Genomic DNA, 22,409 nt, shown 5'->3' with positions numbered 1-22,409 from the left:
TCATCAAAGAAAAGATTACATTTTGTGATAGAAATCTCAACTAGACAGTATTTTTTAAAAGGTTAAAAGAAGTTTCAGTTACTGTATGTGCCCAGGAGTCCTTCTGTGGGCTCTCAGTTCCCATGTTCTTTTTTTAAGCATCTCTTTTCTCCTGTTTTGTAAAACAGGGGAACTGACTAGCTAACTGACTATGCAAGGGAGAAAAAATTACTGACTTTACACAAGAGTGCTGACAAACACAGAAAACCACTTAACTGGAAGATTAGTGTTAAAAGAAAAAAATCCTTATCTTTGATGCTACTGTAACAATAGTAGACAATACATTGTGATACAGCAGTTCCACCAGAAAAAACACGCAGATGCTATACGGGAATGAATCCCTGATATTTATGGCAGTCTGCAGCCTAACTTCCAGTGTTAAATCCATTTTCTTACATGAAGCCTTAGTAATAAGCTATCAATAAGTTGTTTTCTGCAGTGTGGAGGAACTAATGGCAGTTCTGAGTGGAGCCAGCTTCTCTGTCAAATAGGCAGGCTTCTCTTCTGCATGGGAAGTTTCCAACCCCTTAAGTGTCCTACCTCTTCTAAGCCTCCCAGTAGCTGGCCTCCAGTTGACATTTTAAAGTGAAAAGTGTCATGTGCTGCCTACAGCTTCCACCTAAAAATTGCTTTATACATGCCTGATGTGATATCCTTGGAGGGTGCCACACAAGAATAGGTGAATTGTTTTTCCATGGCATGCTTGCCTGCCAGTGCAGACTCTAGGTCAGACTAGCAATGTCCTGGAAAGATGGAGAGAAGGAAAATCAGAAATACCCAGGCTGAAGACACAGCCGAGATTGGGATATAAAAGGATGAACCGTACCCAGCCAAATTAAAGATACCAAATGTAGATAACTAAATCATTTTAAACAAAGCATTAAACCCTGACTGTCAATTATATCAGCTACATAGGGTGGGGCTAAGTTATGAAGGGCTAGAAATAAAGAAAAAATGCCTATGCTTGATGTAGAGGTGAAGGGAGAGGCATTGAAGGGACTCAAAGAGGGATCTGATGTGGCCAGACCAACAAACCACAAAGAGGACCTGAGCAGAAGTATTTTCAATGGACTTTAAGGGGAATGCTGCAGCAGGACAGGCCAGAAAGGAAGCAGTTGCACTCGTCCAGACATGAAATGGTGAGGGGTCAGATGAGAATTTTAGCCCTCGGTATGGAGGGAAAAAGCCAGATCTTGGAGTTGTTGTATACGAATGCTTAAGTTCTCCCCTGTTAGTAGCAAAGAGTGCTGGAAAAATCTGAAGTAAAGTTTGGCCCACAGAACCAGGTCAAGAGAGGACACTCGTATGCCTATGGCAGGCAAGCATGTTTGAACAATCATTTTTTTCAAGTTAACTAAAGCTATGAAGTCCTCTCACTCATGGCTACTAAAATTGAATGGAGAGGCTACATCCTGAACTTCTGATATTTCAAACTGGTTCAGCCACTTTAAGTTCAAAACAGGCCACATGTTCTCTCCGCACCCTTTCCCAGACCTCTTGGCCTATGTAGTTTCTTGCATAAACCTTTGGCCCCTCAGTTTGCTCCTGCAAATTTGAAATGATCACACACCCCAATGTGGATAAAATATTTTAGGATCTGCATCACATGGTCCCTTTTGAGGGTTCCAAAGGAATGGGGGGAAAACAGAAGGCCGAGTTTCCAGTAGCAGCCACAAAATTTTAGGCATCATCCACAAACTGACAGCACACATCCTGACCTCAAGAATTTAAAATCTATCAAGTCACACATTTATATACCAGTAGCTGAAAGCCTGTGCCGTCACATGATGTGGCAGTTGGGCGAAGTAATTCACCATCCATGTAGTCTTCCTCATACAACCAATAAAACTGTTGCATACATATTAGCTATAGACTAAGAGTGGTGATTAGTTGAGCTAACTCTGATATCACACTGGTGATAGACTCTTGACATGACAGATACATGCCCTTATTATAGCTGTACACACAAGTATAGTTCAGAGTCAAAATGGATGGTGTGACAGGGCGTTCACCCTACGCCAATCCTGAAAGGATTAAGGAAGCTGAGAAAGGGCCAACTGATATGATAAACCACATATGAGGTGCTCGGGATGTAGAAGCAACCCATTTGGAAGATGAAGCTTTCTGAACACAAAAAGAGCTCTCAAATCATGCTTATAGCAGTTTCCATTGCTTCATGCTGATCCAACAGACCTTCTAGGCTTCAGAGTACCACACAGTGTGACTATCGTGGAATCTTATTACACAGATTAAAAAAAAAAAAAAAAAAAACAGTAAGGCATGTATCTATGGCATGCCAGGAGTTCTAAACTATTGTAGAGATCAGTGGTAACTCACCCAACTACCACCATTACGGTACAACTGTTTTGGATGCAACAATCTCATTGGTTGTATGAGAGAGATTGCCCAGATGGTGGATTAGATGGCCTAAGACCCACAATTCTTCATAACCATCCACACAATACCACAACAATCTCAAACACATACAGTCCCTTAACAAAGCACACACCCATTTGCCAACAGTACAAGTCAACACAAATCTCCCAGTGAAACACACATACACGCTCAACCTCATTTATACTTACCACATAAAACCATAAACTTGAGCAGCAAAGCCCTAGGTCATAACTAGTATGATGCATAAATGGCAAATTTTCTGTATGGTACTCTTGGTCTGTGCCTAACAGACCTAAGGGGGAGATGTCAGAATTCAAGAGCGTGTTTGGAATGCAAAATCACTACTAAGCCTACTTTATGGAAGAAAGCTTCAGGAATCCTGGAAATAAAGTCTAGCCTTTAGATTTGAAGGGCTTTCTTCACAGAGTGTGTAACAGAAACAGGTGATGCTTACCCAGCCGTGACCACCATAATGAGAGAAGGATCCACAAGTAGCACCTCCTTTGTAGTTGTCTTGGAGAAAGATAGGAAGACCCAATTCCTCCTTATCTTCCACCTCGTTTGTGGGAGTAATGTTACATACCATGAGAGACTAAACAAATGCATTTTTCAGGGGACCTTCTTAGGTAACACTGAAACAGAGGAGGTGAGAGGAGATGGGGCAGAGAGAAAGGAATCCCCTCTAGAAAGGATAAAAAACATGTCTCTGGATAACATGAGGTGAAGACCACGGGAGACCACAGATTCTTGGAAGGGTGCACCTGAAGACCTTTTTAAGATGATGCAGAGGCAGAATATCAAACAGCACAGGAAGTACTTGTGTGTGTAAGGGGGAAATCTCCTACATCCTTCCTCCTCTGGCTCTTCCTACAATTCCTCTTGGATACCAAATAAAATCAGCTTTCAGTGCCCAGTCAGAAAAGGCAAGCAGGACTGAAACATGGCACAGTCATGCAGTTTGGCTATGCTTCTGGTTAACAGCAGCCGTGCAACATCTCTGCATTCAACTAGTGCAGGGAAACTTGGTGCATGGAACACAAACAGACCCCACATTGAAGGGTTGGTGCAAAAAGCTATAATGAGGGCAGCTCTTCCATTTTCCTGCAAATAATTCCTAGAGTTTATTCAAGGACTAATCTAAAGCAGACCCAGACCAGACAAAATAAAACATCTCAGCCATGGATGACTGCTGCAGTTCCAGGAAAGGTATGAAGCCAAATGGGGAGCCATCTGGTCAGAGGACCAGGACATAAGGAATTCAGCGCAGAATTTTCTTCAGATTGGAAGCACATCCACAGTCTGCTCTGGTGGCATAACTGTCATGAACATAGTCATGTTAAAGACATAGTAGAAATACCAACACCCCCCCACACACACACCCCATCACCACCTCAGATACAGGGGGGCAGGGCTGCATTGCCATCTACCACTGCTATTCCAGTCCCCTGATCCACTTGTAATCTATGGAAATACTGATCCCTATGGTCTCTGCCCTGGCCAGCCCTCAAATCACTGTGTTACTCTATCTAGGACTAACATGAAGACACCCACTTCTCCACTGCTACAAGGAACAGAACTGACCTCTCCAACTATATCCTCTTTCACACAGCCACACTACCTGCACTACTTAGACAAAGGAGAAATGTCATTGGGGGAACCTGTACTTGCTCTTGGTGAGTTAATTTGCAGTGGACATTAAATGTACCTTCATACTTCCATATGCCTCGCCTGAATAGTTGGAGGGATGAACAAGGAGAAGGTGAAAAGAAGAAACTGTCAAAGTAAAAAGTTTTCTGTCCACTGGTCACTTCACAGCGCTTTTTTTTTTTTTTTTAATTTATTTAAAGAGTCTAATACATTTCACTTTCAAAGCTACACAAGTTCTATGGTAAAATGACTAACTGAAAAAATGTTGAAATTACAGCTTCCAAAAACATGTTTTTTCCTGTCAATGTAGTTTTTATAGTATCACCTTCCAATTAAGAGGAATCAAAGAATGACTGTCCCTTAGTTCAAATACAACTTCACTTTCAAGTATAATGTAAGAATCTTGCCCTGGGCTTGTTTCTCCATTATAATAAAATTGTACTATACCCTTCTTGGGGATATGATTACTACTTACTGCCTTGACAGCCTGTTCGGAAATGCAGAGTTTCCTGGGCAGAGAGAAATGTCCTTTTCTGCAAATTCATATTTGTAATAACTCTGGATTTTTTGGGTGGGGATTTTTGCACTGAAGAAAGAAAAAGTGTTTTCCGCTACTGTTAAAAGATGACATCTGTTACCAAACACTTTTAATGGTATCACTTTTAAATACATATTCTGCATAAATATTTATCTATCCATCTACCTCACATATTGATAAATCTACTCTCCACGCAAACATATGTAGACATCAAGTTAGTGTTTCCCTCATAAGTGAAATGTAATTCTAAATGGAATACATACCGAGATTCAGCTTCAAGATAACCATAGAGGTTTCATCAGCCACCCAAAAAAATTAATAAATAAAAAATTAAGTTACTCTGACGCACAGGTTATAAAAAAGGAAAAGGAAGCAGGAAGAAAACACAGAAGAGAAGACTGCTAAGTGTAAGTCAATAAGTACTAAGTGTTGAAAATGCTGCTTAACAAGTCCTTCATTTAATGCTATTCTTTAGAATTAGGGGAAAGAAATCAGATTTTATTTTTAACACTAAAATACAGAATACTACTCTGTTTTGCATAGGAATGTACCATTTTTATTCTTTCTACACATGTTGCTTCTTCAATTATTTAATATATTTTGGCATCACAGAAGAGAAATGGGTTCATAATATTGATACTGCACTGTACAGAACCACCAAGAAACCACTCCTTAAATTATGCAATGATCTGCAGCAGATATTCAAAGTAAGCTGTATTGTTAAAACTGCACTTTTAAATTGATACTTCAAGAAAACTTCTCATCTATTAAGTGGATTTTCCACGTAAATCCACATTACCTGAAGATAATTTTAATTTATCTGCAGTGCATCAGTTTAGTGCAAAATTTTAGGAAACAAGCAATATTTCAGAAAGTACTAAAGAAGTGATTGGTTACTTATTTTCTATTATTAGTATTTACGCAATGCTTTGTGCACATATTACAATCTATCCTTACATATGGGGGGGAGGGGGGAGAACCTCAACTCCAATAAGTTTAAGTTAACTAAGAGTAGCCGCAAGTACTACAAAAACTACAAAGATGCTGCCTGTCAGAGCTTTTGCTCTGGCCCCTGCCACATCTTCCCATGAAAGTCATATTAATCTCTGCAATTACTAATTCCTGCCACATCATTTGGAGTGACAGTTAGAATAGACAAACAAAAAGCCACAAGCAAGCATTTCCCTGCATATCTCCCAGATTCACATGAACCTCAAAGACAACGAGGACAAAGTATTGACTACTCCATCTGGAGGATACTTGGGAATGGAAAGATACTGGATTACAGGTTTAAAAAAAGTCAAAGAATTTCTAGCTAAAACTAGTATAGTGAAAAAGATTCAGTAAGTCAAATCAAATGAATGGAATTGTGGGTAGTGGACCCATTGCCCAAAACATCTTTAAGACACATTGCATCTTTAACACAGAATCAAGAAGGAGAAACAATCTGGTTAATAGTATGGTGGAAAACAGCAAACTCTGAACCCAGAAATTAATTAAATGGGCTCCCATAAGAGCCACTTCATTGAATCTGGAGAAAAGAGCACCAGACACACAAATTGGGCTTAGCCAAGAGGAAGTGTAGACTAGCAGACACCATCCCCTAAAATGATCCAGAAGGTCAAGGTGTGGAGGGATAAGGAAGGGGGAGAAAAGCTCCTTTTCCTTTCAGCAGCCAGGGTGAGAGAAGGAATGCTAGGAATTCAAATTTAATCAAACATCTACCACCCAGATGCCAATACTAAAAAAAATGAACCCACCCAAGCAAGATGCAGCACAACACACTAAAAGGAATCCTAGAGATAAGGGAAAGAACACATATGACTAGGATTTTCACCATGATACTGTCCTTGGACCTAGACTAGAGGATATTATCACTGCAACCTACAGTATGTAATTCTACCTTATACCCCCATGACAGCAGACCCATTTATCCTAGGTAATATAGTTTCAACTTGTTTGTCTCAGCTTTGCATAGCAGAGATCATCTGTCATTCTATCTTTTTCTATTGTAATTTTCAACATTCCTTCTTAACCGCAAGTTCTTCCTTATCAAAGAAATATAAGGAAAGAATTTGTTATTCACACGGAGTACCTTTTCTGTTAATTTTATGTGAGCTCAGTACAAAAGTGTAAAACTAGAAATGAGAAGATCCATCTTACAATGGAAACTGAAATACATTTCAGCATTCTTACAGCTTCATATATGATGCTCGATTATTAAATACTAAGGAGAGAAGCTCTAGAGTCAGGTGCTAAGGAAAGCACTTGGAGAATCTCAGTGAGATATTATATATATTATAGCGTGTGTGCGCGCGCACACGTACACACACAGTATGTAGGAAGCAAGTTGTAAGAAATCTATGTATATTATATAATATGTTTCAGCGTAGCAGCCATGTTAGTCTGTATCCGCAAAAAGAAAAGGAGGACTTGTGGCACCTTAGAGGCTAACAAATTTATTTGAGCGTAAGCTTTTGTGTTACAGCTCGTCCGATGAAGTGAGCTGTAGCTCACGAAAGCTTACGCTCAAATAAATTTGTTAGTCTCTAAGGTGCCACAAGTACTCCTTTTCTTTTCATATAATGTGTGTATCAATAAAAGATTTTATGTATCTAATTTGATGATTTCACATACCAATTCAATAATATTTTTGGGAAGCCAAAAGAAAGGTTAATCTTTGACAAAAATGCCAGCAACTACAACTTAGAGATAAATTAGAACAGGACATATGCTTTATCTCCTAGCTTCCTCTACATTAATTGATACTTACCTCCTGGTCCATATGACTAGCTTTTTATAGCAGTTTATGGAGGATTAGTCTCTGTTTGCTTTGAAGACTGGTTCCAATGTGGCCTCTTCCCATACATTTGCTTGGATAGCCATATAGTGAGTCACCATGTGTTCCAGTATCTGCTTTCCCCATGTTCACTTAGCTTTACTCTCACTAAATCTGCTTAAAGTTTATCTACTTATGGTCTCTCACTTCTGGAGGAAGGGAGGTTAGAAGTGTGGTAGAACATAAAAAAGTCATTCTTATTAGTTATATCTGATACAGTTGTGCAAAGTTATTTTTTCTTCAGTTTGTTTTGCACTCTTCAGGTCAGGAAGCAATATGAAGAGCTATAGAAGTCATGTTTTCTGCTGTAATAGGCAGTTTTGGTGTTAGAATAATTTGGTGGTTCTCAGAATATATTTGTAACAAAATTATTAGATGTTGGTTTCCAGAGGCCTAATATTTTTCTCTTTATACAGAGCACAAAAAGATACCACTACTTATGGAAATCAACCATTAAGCAGACATGCTGGCTACGACTGAAAAACTGCATGGTAATACAAAAACTTCCTTTGTGAAGAAAACTATAACAAGTCCCTTTAAATGTTTATTTAATAAATATTTGTTTACTGTATTTTAGTCCTAGTTTAAGGGAAACGCCACTGACTTCCAAAAAAGTCATGGGCCAGTTCATCTTCCCAATTTCTACATTAATATCGGCTTCTATATCCCTGGTTTCCACCAATAAATATTTAATATTCAGAGATAGATATTTTTAGTCCACTTAAGTTTTCAGTTTTTCTTGGGTTTTGTTTTGTTTTTAAAAAAGGCACCTACAATAAGGGTGGGCTACTGTGTGCCTGCAAGTCAATGGTCATTACAGGATACTCAGTACTTTTTAAAGTCAGTCCACCATTTGTTTAGGAGCCTAAACAGGGATTTTGAATCTTAAAAACATTTTTAAAAGTTTTGATCTTAATGTTGTCAGTCACAAGCAGCAGAATTTAAATATTGGTATGTTTAGTTTTTCTACAATACCAAAACATGTTATTCATTAGGTGAGATGATCTGAAACTGAGAATCAGTTTCCTAGATGCCTGTGCAACCATGATCACACGTCTACCCCTCCTTTTTGCGTGTAAGTAGCGAAGTTGAGGGAGAGAACAAATTACAGGAAAAAGGATTTGCAGCAGCCTTCAGTTCTGCCCTCACCTGCTCATTACTGGAAGTGAAAGACACATTGACATGTCTGTACAGGGGTTTAGATATTTAATGTTACCTAAGTTTCAGATATCTATCTCCACTACCATTCTTTGTCAGAAATCTAAAATTAATCTTTGTTTCAATTCTATTTCTATAGTACTCCAACTACGATTACTTTTATTCTATTCTGTGCAGGGCTTGTGTTATTTAGCTAGATATCTACTACCCAAAAGCAAATACAAAAATACTCCAGTAAGAAGCCTAACTCCCACTCACCAAAAAGAGGGGAAGAGTGCTGGGATTCCATTCAGGATGTAATTTTGGGGCTTCAACTTTCATAGTCTCTAGGTAGGAGATGTCTAATTAATTTTAAGTCTGCTCCACAACTTCTCTCAGACTGCTGAACAAGCAATGGTCTAGAAAAGGGGTAAGGTACCATAACAGCAAACAACTGGAGAGAATAAACAACAGCAGAATAGGGGGAGGAGAGAGGAGCAGAGAGATTTGCAGACTCAGAATCAAGCAGTAAACGACACCAATTTATGGTATGCTCTGTTTCACACAATTTCTATTTTAAAAATTATTTTCATTGAAAATCCTCTGTAAAGGAAGTCAGTCATATCTGCAGGTTCTTACAGGGTTAAACATTTCATATAAGGGGTCCAATCTCAGCACTGTTGAATCACATTGGTAAATATCTACTTGTGTGAGGAGTCCAACTGAAGCCAGTGTTTAAATAGGTGTTCACTAGTGAGAGCAAAGATTGATCAACCCCAAGGAATTTACTTGGTAGTTTTTGTCTGATATTTAGCCAAAGATTTTCACGTTTCACTATTGAAGTGAATGGGGAGGAAGGCAGAAGAGTGTTTAACAAACTCGCAATCATCTCACTACTGCCTTCCGCTTTCTCCAGCAATGGGGGCATAATCCTTCACTTAGGATGCCATTGCCTGCTACTGCAATACCACCAATCCTCATTATTACTCCTTAAATGTAAGGTCAGAGAGAAATAGAGGATTTCTCTCTCCTGTTTAAGATTAAAGCAGGAAAAATCCTACAGAACAATATTCCTATTTCACCACATATCTCCCACAGAAGCAGTATGAATTGCATGAGTCTCAGCAGTTTCACACTGCTAAGGAAAACAAATGCAGTAGCACAAATGTTATTTTCCTCAGAAGTAGTAGGGGAATGCAACAAGGTACACACAAATGGGAGGGTAATAGAGACAGACAGGAATAAGGTGGTACTGGCTCAGTGGTCCTATGCCAATGTGTTTTAGTTCAGGACAAAGCCGGGACCATAATTCTGGTTGCTGGGAATGGTTGCAGCTCAACTCTTTTGGGACAGATTGAGAGAGGGAAGGATTAGAATAGTTAGTGTCTCTGCAGTTCCTAGAGATATTTGGCTTTTCTAATCGTTCCTTTTTTATTGCTGTTGTTTTTAAGTGTTCTGTTGTTTCAGAATAGTTTGATACTATATGCTTATGAACTGAAAAAGTCTGTGTTAGGAACAATCCTGAGAAAAAGCAGGACTTCCTAATTTAAAATAATTCTGACAGCATGATTCCATGAAAGTTAAGCAAAAAAAGCATTCAAAAACTGCCTCTCTTTGTTCAATGAATTACGCAAAAAGGTAATGTACTAGAGAAAGAGATAACTGAACATTTTGTTAGCTATTTCTCCTGTATTTACACTTCTGATCTTGTCTATCAGACTCAAAGTTCAGGGTTCTTGGGTTTTTGTATTATTCCTTTTAAAACTGAAACACTCAAGCAGTGACATTTTAACATTCTGTAACTAGAAAACTTAAAAGGTATCCATAGTGTTTTCAACACATATTCCTTCCTATTAACGTCCTACAGAACAAGGTGTTTTGCAATATTAAAAGGTTATTTTTCCCCATCACTGTAAAATAGATTTGGAGGAGGAGGGGAGACTTACAAAAAAACCAGAATTTTTTTCAGATGTTTGTTTTGAATACTCTACCCAATAAAAAAGAAATGGAACAGTTGTTTAGGGGAGAAGGAGGTGAACACTAGTCTAAAGCAAGTCCTACTGAGTGTCACTCTCTTTTACTTAAAGACCCTCCTTATAGCCAGCCGATGAACCACCATTGCAATAACTCATTATAAGATGACTGGATGCTCCAGGTCACAGAGATGTATTACATTTAGTGTGAAATTAAAAATTCAAGACAACCCAAGACTTGACACCCTGAGTTCTAACAACCTGTATCTATGTTATAGTCCTGTAAGAAAAGTTGTGACCAGAAGTACTCATTTGGGTATATCCTCCTATAAGCATCCAATGCTAGATGGCAGGCCAGCATTCTGAATCACCACTGGTTTACTGCAGTTACTTTCACTTCTGTTTGCAACAGCTTATCAACATCTTTGCTTGTGACCCATTAAGTGTACTGCAGTGAGAAAGAGGACAATGCAAATTTTGTATCTGCATATTATATCCTGTACTTTGAGAATTTTTCCATGAAAGCCTTAGATTGGTATGTTTCAGAGTAACAGCCGTGTTAGTCTGTATTCGCAAAAAGAAAAGGAGTACTTGTGGCACCTTAGAGACTAACCAATTTATTTGAGCATGAGCTTTCGTGAGCTACAGCTCACTTCATCAGATGCATACCGTGGAAACTGCAGCAGACTTTATATATACACAGAGAATATGAAACAATACCTCCTCCCACCCCACTGTCCTGCTGGTAATAGCTTATCTAAAGTAATCATCAGGTTAGGCCATTTCCAGCACAAATCCAGGTTCTCTCACCCTCCACCCCCCCACACAAATTCACTCTCCTGCTGGTGATAGCCCATCCAAAGTGACAACTCTTTACACAATGTGCATGATAATGAAGTTAGGCCATTTCCTGCACAAATCCAGGTTCTCTCACTCCCTCACCCCCCTCCAAAAACCCACCCCCATACACACACAAATTCACTCTCCTGCTGGTAATAGCTCATCCAAACTGACCACTCTCCAAGTTTAAATCCAAGTTAAACCAGAACATCTGGCGGGGTGGGGGGGTAGGAAAAAACAAGAGGAAATAGCCACTCCCAGTCTCTACTTAAGCCTAAATTAATAGTATCCAATTTGCAAATGAATTCCAATTCAGCAGTTTCTCGCTGGAGTCTGGATTTGAAGTTTTTTTGTTTTAAGATAGCGACCTTCATGTCTGTGATTACGTGACCAGAGAGATTGAAGTGTAAAAGAATAAATGGACACAAATCAGTTGTCAAGAACAATAACATTCATAAACCAGTCGGAGAACACTTCAATCTCTCTGGTCACGCAATCACAGACATGAAGGTCGCTATCTTAAAACAAAAAAACTTCAAATCCAGACTCCAGCGAGAAACTGCTGAATTGGAATTCATTTGCAAATTGGATACTATTAATTTAGGCTTAAATAGAGACTGGGAGTGGCTATTTCCTCTTGTTTTTTCCTACCCCCCCACCCCCCCAGATGTTCTGGTTTAACTTGGATTTAAACTTGGAGAGTGGTCAGTTTGGATGAGCTATTACCAGCAGGAGAGTGAGTTTGTGTGTGTATGGGGGTGGGTTTTTGGAGGGGGGTGAGGGAGTGAGAGAACCTGGATTTGTGCAGGAAATGGCCTAACTTCATTATCATGCACATTGTGTAAAGAGTTGTCACTTTGGATGGGCTATCACCAGCAGGAGAGTGAATTTGTGTGGGGGGGTGGAGGGTGAGAAAACCTAGATTTGTGCTGGAAATGGCCTAACCGGATGATTACTTTAGATAAGCTATTACCAGCAGGACAGTGGGGTGGGAGGAGGTATTGTTTCATATTCTCTGTGTATATATAAAGTCTGCTGCAGTTTCCACGGTATGCATCTGATGAAGTGAGCTGTAGCTCACGAAAGCTCATGCTCAAATAAATTGATTAGTCTCTAAGGTGCCACAAGGACTCCTTTTCTTTTTTAGATTGGTATGCTACCAAACCCACCCTGACTTACTATTAAGAGCCACAGAAGTGCATGAGGTAGTATCTTTTATTGGACCAACTTCTGTCCACTTTGTCTCTCTAACATCCTGGTACCAACATGGATACAACAACGCTGCATTTTAAGAGCTAGGTATTATTGTTATCAGTTAAAATACAGGCCCTGATCCTGCAAACATTTATGAATATGAGTAATTTTAACTACATGCATAAGAACTTGCAGGATCAGAACCATAATTTGCATAGAAGTTTTCAAAAGAAAAGATATGCCTATAATTCCCACTAGTTTAATCGCATCAGTTTGGATGTAAATGTTTCCTGAAATTAAGTTTCAAGTTAAAGCTTCCCTCCCATCTTCTGGGTGATTTAAATGAGTTGTAGTTTCTATTTTACAGCAATTTGCTACATAAAGGAGGAAAGTTACTGCTTAGAACAGGGGTGGGCAAACTATTTGGCCCGAGGTCCACATCTCGGTGGGGAAATTGCATGCAGGACCATGAACGTAGAGCTGAGGCGTTGGGTTGGGTTGCAGGAGGGGTGCGAGATGTGGCAAGGGGCTCAGGGCAGGAGGTTGGGGTGCAGGGTACAGGAGAGGTTTGGAGTGCAGGCTCCGGCCCAGCGCTGCTTATCTTGAGCAACTCTGGGGTGGCAGCAGCGCGGTTAAGGCAGGCTCCCTGCCTGCCCAGGCCCTGCGCCGCTCTTGGAAGTGGCTGGCACCACGTCCCTGCAGCCCCTGGGTGACAGGGGCTAGAGGGCTCTGCGTGCTGCCGTCACCTGCAGGTACCTCCCCCAAAGCTCCCATTGGCCATGATTCCCTGTTCCTGGCCAATGCGAGCTGCAGGCGAGGGCAGCGCCTGCAGGCGAGGGCAGCGCGCGGAGCCTTCTGCCCCCTTCCTTCCCCAGGCGTTGCAGGGAAGTGGCACCGGCCACTTCCGGGAGAGGTGCAGGGCCAGGGCACACAAGGAGCCTGCCTTAGCCCCGCAATGCCATGGGGATGGCAATGCCATGGGCCAGATCCAAAACCCTGATGGGCTGGATCTGCCCAAGGGCCATAGTTTGCCCACCCCGGCTTAGAAGGTATAAGCTCCACAAAGATTCTCAGTTCTGGTCTCAGAAGACAACCAGAACTTCTACATTTTTCTACACTGGAACTTCTCTGGGTTCCAGGCAGCAACCCTCACAATTCTTATCTTCAGCCAGCCTTCCCTCCCCAAATATCTGGAATTGCCTAAACAATTGAAGGATTGGGGTAGGAAAGCAGTATGCACCCCAGGAAGCACAAATAGCTGCCTTGGTAATACTTGTAAGACAAGAAACATCAGTGCCGAAACTAAACAATTGCAGAGAGTCTGCTCCTGGTAATATAGGCACTTAACTTGGCATAAGGAGTGTTCTAATTGCAACAAGAGTTCCTAGCACTCCCCCATCAGTTTACTGATGTCTTCAAAGCAACCTCAGAGTATCAGGAACAAGTTAGCTCAATCACTGAGCATACACTATGTCTTCTGAATCATTTTCATTTGTTGCACAAGAACAAATTCCTGGGGAATTCCATAAACCTTGTTGTGAAACTTCCTGAAGTTGTGGGGTTTGACAGCAATTCAGGAGAGCCAGCGGATCTCTGCTACTTCCTATCTTAGCTTCTTCCATCAAGGCTCCACCTCAGAGGCCTGATCCCATTAACTTCAGGGGGGAAATGGAGTCTTTTCACTGACTTAATGGGCACTAGACCAGATGCCAAGATGAGCTGAAGCTCAGTACCACCCATATGAAGCGCCAAGGCTTGTCAAAGCATTTGGCTGAAATGGAAACAACGTAAAATACTTCGATAGTAAGGCAATCCCTCCAGGTCTACCAAGGGAAGCTAGATTTGTACCAACCCAGAGTTCAAGCAATCAACTGTCCTTCTTAGTCAACTCTGGCTATTCTTCCAACGGTAAGCCCTATAAGCAACTCCGAGCAGCTTCATAAGAATCCCCCTGAGGTGCCTCAAAGAGAGTTTGGAGGCATTCCCCATGTTGTCTCAATAGTCAGAGTGACAGCAGCCACCAAATCAGACACTGAAGCAAATGATGCAGTGTGTGTTAGTCTGTTACAGATGTTGTTTTGCTGTATGGACATGACCTGAAGCAACTGAGCAATCTTCTTTCCTTCTGAGGGGCTAGGAAACTAATAACTTCCTGAAAATAAGAGGTACAACAAGCAGGTGCGAGAGCACTAGGGGTAAGCATCAAAGCACCACAAAACTACGTAACTGCTGAAATACGCACCCAAAAGGCAAAGGACTAACACACTAAAGTGCTGAAAAATAGGTGCTAAAAACATTACTGGAAAGGTGAGCCAAAGCACCCAACAATTTTAATAAAATTTTCCCTTGCTAGAATGCGTGGCACAGTAAAGGATATCAAACAATGCTAGAGCAGAGATCAGAGAGAGACAGTTCCTGCAGAAAGCTCCAACACTGACCGTAGTCAAGAAAGAACTGATTGGAAGACTCCAGAGGCAGGCACATGATGACCAACAGAAAGGCTGACTCTTGTGCCATTCCTCTATGGCTGTCTGTAGGGATTAAAAAAAAAAAAAGAAGAGCTTAGAGTATCACTGGAGAGCTGACCCTCAAAAGCATGAATTCTGGTGATGATCTCTTCAAATGCGAATAAATAACTGATTTGTGCAGGATAATATTAAAGGAATTTTTAATTTCAATGACTTGCAATGGTTAGCGAGATTACAACCACTTCAGTCACTAAAACTAAATGCTAGCACTCAGAGTGTGTGCGTGTATATACACACAGAGTTCACCTAACAGTCTGCAGAAAGACAAATATAGCCGGAGTGTCTGCTTCAAACAGGTAATATGACCTGAGAGAGAGAGAGTGCGCGCTCAACAGCTCAGTAGAGATGTTTTTAATATATTTCCTTTCTGGCTGTTTCTAGCAGTTAAATTCCACTTGTGCTGCCTGCAATAGCTCCCTATGGTGCTGTCTGGCATTCCAGAATAGCCAAAGCACATAGGACACATATCCTTCCTCACCCCTGGCAAACGACTATGACAGGGACTACAAGATGTGGTGGCATAGCTCCATTATGTTGGCTCTGTACCAGCAAGGGGAATATTCTATGCTGGAGGAATTTCTGGCATGGGAGGGGAAAGGAAATCCATTTAGGACCACACCCCAGATTCAGCACCTGCTGTATGACAGTCGCTTTTACTTTCTACTATTACAAGAAGCACCTAAGAAAGCTGAATGGAATTAGAAAATAATTTTTATTCCTGCCCTCCCCCCATGTTTCCTTTGTGCATTTGACACAACTCTGTGTACAGCCAATATTGCTGTTCCCCTGCTCCCAAGAGTCTTTCATACAACATCGGGGAATATGTAAGTGTGTGTCACAAAACTTGACAGGAAAGCAAGGGCAGGGGTTGTACCCTATTTTTCTTTTAATTGATGGATGGGATTTCTAACTTTTTAAAATACAGATTATTCAGAAATAAACAGCTTTCTCCAACAAAAACTGAATTGCTTTTGTAGGCGTACACTTAAAGGGGAACCTGTTTGCAAAAGACAAGATTATTGTGACAGTGCAACTTACAAATGTAGAATTTTTTTTTTTTACATAACTAAACTCAAAAATAAAACAATGTAAAACTTTAGAGCCTACAAGTCCACTCAGTCCTACTTCTTGTTCAGCCAATCACTGAGACAAACAAGTTTGTTCACATTTACAGGAGATAATGCTGTAATTCTTATTTCTTATTTACAATATCACCTGAAAATGAGAACAGGTGTTCCTATCGCACTTTTGTACCCGCATCACAAGATATTTACATGCCAGATATGCTAAACATTCATATGCCCCTTCATGCTTCGACCACCATTCCAGAGGACATGCTTCCATGCTGATGATGGGTCAGATGCCACCAACAGAAAATTGATTTTCCTTTTCTGGTGGTTCGGGTTCTATAGTTTCCCCATCAGAGACTGTTGCTTTTTAAAAGACATCTGAAAGCATGTTCCACACCACGTCTGAGTGGATTTGTAGGACTGAGTGGACAGACTTGAAAGCTCTAAAGTTTTACATTTTATTTTTGAGTTTAGTTATGTAAAAAAAAAATTCTACATTTTTAAGTTGCACTGTCATAATAAAGAGATTCCATTACAGTGCTTAGATAGGTTAATTGAAAAATACTATTTATTTTATTTTTGTACAATACAAATATTTGAAATCAAAAATATAAAGGAGCACTGTACACTTTGTATTCTCTGTTGTCACTGAAATAAATATATTTAAAAATGTAGAAAAACATTCCAAAATATTTAAATAAATGGTATTCTATTATTAACAGTGCAATTAAAACTGTGATTAATCATGAATTTTTTTAATCGCTTGACAGCCCTAGCTGGAAGAGTCCTCAAGAAATCATTTAGTCCAGCGCCCTGCACTGAGGCAGGATCAAGTATACCTAGACCATCCCCAACAGGTGTCTGAAGAACAGGTTAGACAAAGCCTCCACTGATGGGGATTTTACAACCTCCCTTGGAAGCCAAATCCAGTATTTAACAACCCTTCCAGTCAGAATGCTTTTCTTGATACGTAACCTAAATTTCTCTTGCTGCAGATTAAGCAGTCCTACCTTCAGTAGGCATAGAGATCAATTGATCATCCTCCTCTTTCTAACAAGCTTTAACGCACCTGAAGACTTATCAGGTCCCACAACAGCTTTCTTTACTCAACACTAAACATGCCCAGTTTTTTTAACCCTTCCCCATAGGTCAGTTTTTCTAAAACTTTTATAATTTTTCCTGCTCCTTCTGGTCTCCCTCTAGTCTGTCCACATAATTCTCAAAAGTGTGGCACACAGAACTGGCCACAGTACTGCAACTAAGTCCCACCAATGCTGAGTAGAGCAGGACTACTGCTTCCCTCAACTTCCAGACAACACTCTTGTTAATATACCACAGAATACCACTAGCCTTTTTAGTTATTGTTTCATATTGTTGGATCATATTCAATTTGTGATCCACTATAACCATGATATTCTTTTCTACTGTACTATTGTCTGGTCAGTTATTCCCCATTTTGTAGTTGAGGATTTGATTTTTCCTTCCTAAACGCAGTATCTTCAACCTGTCTTTACTGAATTTCATCTGACTTGAATTCAGACCAATTTTCCAAGGTTGTTTTGAATTCTAATCCTGCTATCCAAAGTGCTTTCAACCCCTCCTAACTTGGTGTCATCCACAAATTTATGAACATACTCTCCACTTCATTATCCAAGTTATTAATGAAAACATTGAATAGCATCAGACCCATGACTGACTCCTGCAGGACCACATTAGGATATGTCCTCCCTATTTGACAGACAGCCATTGCTAACTACTGTTTCAGCATGGTCCCTCAACCAGTTGTGCACCCACATTATAAATAGGAAAATGTGATCTAGATTAAATTAGTTTGCTTATTTGAGAACCCATTCCAATGCTGATGTCCTCCAACATAACTGAAGTACGGTTCTGTTAGAGTTAAAAACAAAGTTTGGTTCCATTTAGACCTCTTTCTCTCAATTGTACAAAGCCTTGGACACATCCTATATCTGCAAAGTGCAAACACCAACTCAGTGCTGAAATAGCATTCCTCTACACTACCTCCAGAGAAACATAAAACCATACAAGAGATTAAATGAAGACCAAGAGTGTTAAAACCAGCTATATGAAAAGATCAAGGATCATAAAACAAACATTTTACATTGCTGAATAGTAGGTAACTGCTAAGCAAAAACATTGCACAAAAATAGAGATAAAGGATATCCCAAAAATACTACAAAAAAAACCCCCACAATCATTTAGAATACATTTTATAAATAAACCGAACACTCTGCTAGTGTTTGAATATCTACATTCTATTGTGACAAGTACTGTATCATCATCACTTGAACATCAATTCAACTGTTTTAACCATGCAAAAACATCAACATTACTCCATCTGAACCTCTGTGTTTATAGCAATTTCCACACAGAACATATTTTAATCAAACACGTCACCTGTAAGCACCTACGTTAGCTGTCTGTATTAACAGTAGTATGCTCTCATGGGTATGAGCTACTTTCAGATCAATAAGAAAAGCTTTCCCTCCCGTAACTGTCAAACCTTCCCTCAAAAGTATTAGTTTATTCCAGAAGGGAAACTCACTGAAGAGCCTACACTTGATATTCTCATAAATGTAAATATTCTCAAAAAGCAACAAGAGATTCATAAGTAACCTAAACTAATATAATAGAAACTAAAATAATAGAACTAAAATAAAATAAGCAAACTAAAATAACAGAAGTATGCCCACCACATTGAGTAGAGGGAACTTTTCTGAAGTGTTTCACTTTCAAAGAGAAGAAGGTAAACTAATAATGGTTTAAAGTTGTAAAGGTGAGAAAAATTCAATTTACATTAAATTGAGTGGAAGTAATCATATCAAACTTCCCCAAACTTGCTAAAAAAGTAATAAATATATTCTGAGCCCATGGGAAAAGTTCAATATTGCCATTTACCTTAAAGCCATACACTATGCATGAATGCCATTAAAGAAAAAAACCCATACATTTATGTTTGCACACCACCACATTTTATGAATACTTGAATGAAAATTGCTCTTCATCCCCAAAAGTTCCTAAATCAGCTCTATTTGAATGTGATATGCTATTAGACAGTATTTGTACATATCTACTTAAATAACAAGTGTTTACACATGAATAGCGAAGTCCTTGTGGCTATTCTGCTACCCACAGCTGGATTTTGTACACCACTATAATTATAGTTTTGATATTTTAATTTTAAGTAGCTATGTTATAAGACAATATTTGTTTGTACATATTTAACTCAACTGAGGTGGGGGGGAAGTGGCAGTAGCACACCAAGTTAAAAGATTTCAATATGATACCAAATACATTTTTGAAGACACTGAATGAAACAATACCAGTTAGCATATATACACAGTCACACAACCCACCCAGCAGGTTTAATATTTTATAAAATGAATTAATCAAAAATGACAATTTAAAGATTTGACTACCATGTAATTTTTTAGTCTCAAACACTGCTGGCTGCAAAAAAGAATAAATTATCTAATTAATACTAAACTATGTTAATTAAATGAATGCCATTCTGTGTCATAACCACTAGCTGTAAGTTGCAGTGAACTGCACTTTCATCATTTAAGAAGGGCCTTGTAGCTACCACAGTGACAAAACTGTAGTTTAAAAAGTCGCAGCCCCAAAATACAAGGATCTTTTCTTCTACATGGCACTGAAAAATATCTAGTGCATCATCAGAAAAACAAAAGGTCTGAAAAGAAACAAAATTGCATCCATTAGGAATACAGTGGTTTACAACTAAATTTGTCATGTGTTACTACATCCCCCCCACCCCCCATAGAACCTAGTCACTATTGGAAATGAAGCACTGCTTTGGAAAGGATTGTTCTTTGTAAAAGGATTACTCTGTTTAGACTTCATTATGTTCATGCCAAGCATAAACCATATAAGGAAGATGAAGTTCAGTGTCATCTGTTTTGTTTAGTTCTTTCAGATGCCCAAGAATAACCTTTTCTGTTGCCTGTGAAGTCTATAAATTATAAACCTGATCACTTGTACATTATCACTTGAAAAAGCTATTTTGTATCAACACAAATGTGTCATTTTTCCACTAAAGACTACTACTACTACAGCAGTCTGTGCTAGATGAATGAATTGTTTCATATCTACACAAAACTGCCTACTGTTATTTATCTGATCCGGGTCATTGGATATTTTACTTCCTTGAAAAATACACAGATACATATACAGTAAGTATAAAAAGTTCACACACAAGTGAACTTATTTGACTGTCAGATGCACACACTTCTCAGACATACCAGTTCCATATTTCTATACCAGACTGATCAGACACCATATCCAATCAGTAAAACTGAAAACACACCACCATCCAATTTGTTATAAAAGAACAATAATTTAGACCGTCTTCTACCAAGGGGAACACAAATCAGTCCCAAGCTATGGCCTTTAATACATTATTTGGAAAGGTATACTTATAAATGATTTTCTACACAAATGCGGGTTGGGGGAGAGGAAGTGTCTCTCTCAGCACAGGTAGTTTTGGAACCCCAATGTAATCAACATCTGGTAATTGCCTCTTTGAAGCAACTTAAACCAAGTTGTGATACAGCATGTAGAAACTTTGTTAAATGTGTTTTTTGTTCAATGCAGCTAGTCAAGACACAAAGTAACATGCACTAGTCACAATTATGCAATACTGAAAACATCTTGTTAAGGATATCACATTGAATTGAGCTTGTGCATCTTCTTACCCCTACAAACAGATTTTGATGAGAAGTCTTATCGAAAGCAATGAATACTAAAATTGTGTTACCAATTTTTTAACCAAAATTATACCATATCAATGTTTAGAATCAGTCCTTACAGTAACTCACATTAAAGTACGCTGTTTTCCATCCTTTCTTCTACATAGATGTTATCAGGATAATCCTCTACAGGTTCTAAATTTAGGACATATTTCTTGCATATGAAAAAAAATCAATTTATATTGTAAGGAGAGGTATTATATGAAGTGTTAGTTATCCTGCCACAGATATTAAAATAAAGATTAAACTAACTCTTCTTCAATTAAATACATAGTCAAACTCTTCATCTTGAAGAGCAGAAAAAAAGTAATGCAATCTTATTTACAAAGAAATAAATGAACATTTTTAAAAAAAAAAATAAGACCAGTACTTCTTTTTAAAGGGTGCACATATCAGATGGCCAGAGGAAAGGAACCAACACCCAGAAAGAGTAAGGAAAAATAGTAAATATAGTGATCTCCAAAACCTCTGGACTTCTTTCAAGTAAGACACTTAAGAGTAGCACCCTTTCGAAGTGCTTATTCACAGAGAAGGGAACAAGCTGCCAGACTTAGTAACTTTTTCTGAAGAGAACGATTTAAAAAAAAAAAAAAATCACAAACGCATAACCAAGCAGTTTCACTTCAATACCTCATCCTGCTGAACAAAGAAACTTCTGTGTTTGAGGAGCTTAAAAACTTTCGATCTCACCAGATTCTTGTTGCAACCTCCATGGAAATAACGATCCCACTCACACAAACAGCATTGGAAGAGACAAAAGGAGACTCGTGCTTATTTCAGGCAGACAACACAATCCAGCAAGCAAAATAAAGGCCAAAAACAGGATATCAGAATGAAACGCCAGCTCTTTCCTTTCCCCTCCCCTCGGCGCAAGGCTTCTTAACCGAACCTGCTCTGCACCGCTTACCTTTGATCGCGGCTGTCTTTCACCCCACGCCAGCGGGGCTCCTTTCTACCCCCAGGAGAATTTTAAATCCAACCAAGTTTTCTTCCCGTGGGCCGAGCGGATGCAGTCGCTCTCGGCCGGGAGGCAGGTCTAGGGCAGGGGGGAAGCAGCGCCGGCTTCTCGGCACCCCCGATCCCGGTTTCAGCAGCTGGCCGATCCCAGGCGAGTCACATTCCCCCGGCCGAGACGCTGAAGTTGAAGAGTCACTTCCTGCCCCGGGCACAGCCACAGACGGCGAGTCGGCAGCGCCCACCCAGCAGCCCCCCGCACCCGGCCCGCTCCGCCACCGCCCCCTGCCGCCCAGCCCAGGCTGCCTTCTCCCCGCACTAGGCCAGCTCCGCGCGCCGAACCCGCCCCGCCCGCTTTATTGTCCTATAGCGACTGCCGCATGCAGCCCAGCCCCGCCCGCCCCGCGCCCTCAACCGCCGCCAGGGGCGCGAGGCGAAGAACGAGAAGCTCCTTCCTCACCTGCCC

General features: G+C 39.9%; 1 protein-coding gene across 7 annotated transcripts in view; it reads right to left on the bottom strand.

The window, feature by feature from the left end:
- Nucleotides 1-22,171, bottom strand: part of ERBIN (erbb2 interacting protein) — a 223,459-nt gene extending 201,288 nt beyond the window's left edge. For 5 of the 7 annotated variants that reach the window (XM_077816948.1, XM_077816947.1, XM_077816945.1 and 2 more), the window contains exon 1: nucleotides 21,897-22,171. The gene's annotated coding sequence lies outside the window, so the exon portion shown is untranslated. Of the gene's footprint in view, nucleotides 1-15,042; nucleotides 15,136-21,619; nucleotides 21,823-21,896 lie in introns of those variants that run through there. The other 2 variants (XM_077816949.1, XM_077816950.1) reach the window with 2 other exon arrangements.
- Between the last annotated feature and the right edge of the window lie 238 nt (nucleotides 22,172-22,409).

This window comes from Eretmochelys imbricata, chromosome 5, assembly GCF_965152235.1.
Source record: "Eretmochelys imbricata isolate rEreImb1 chromosome 5, rEreImb1.hap1, whole genome shotgun sequence".
NCBI lineage: Eukaryota > Metazoa > Chordata > Testudines > Cheloniidae > Eretmochelys > Eretmochelys imbricata.
This window is presented reverse-complemented; position numbering and strand designations above follow the sequence as displayed.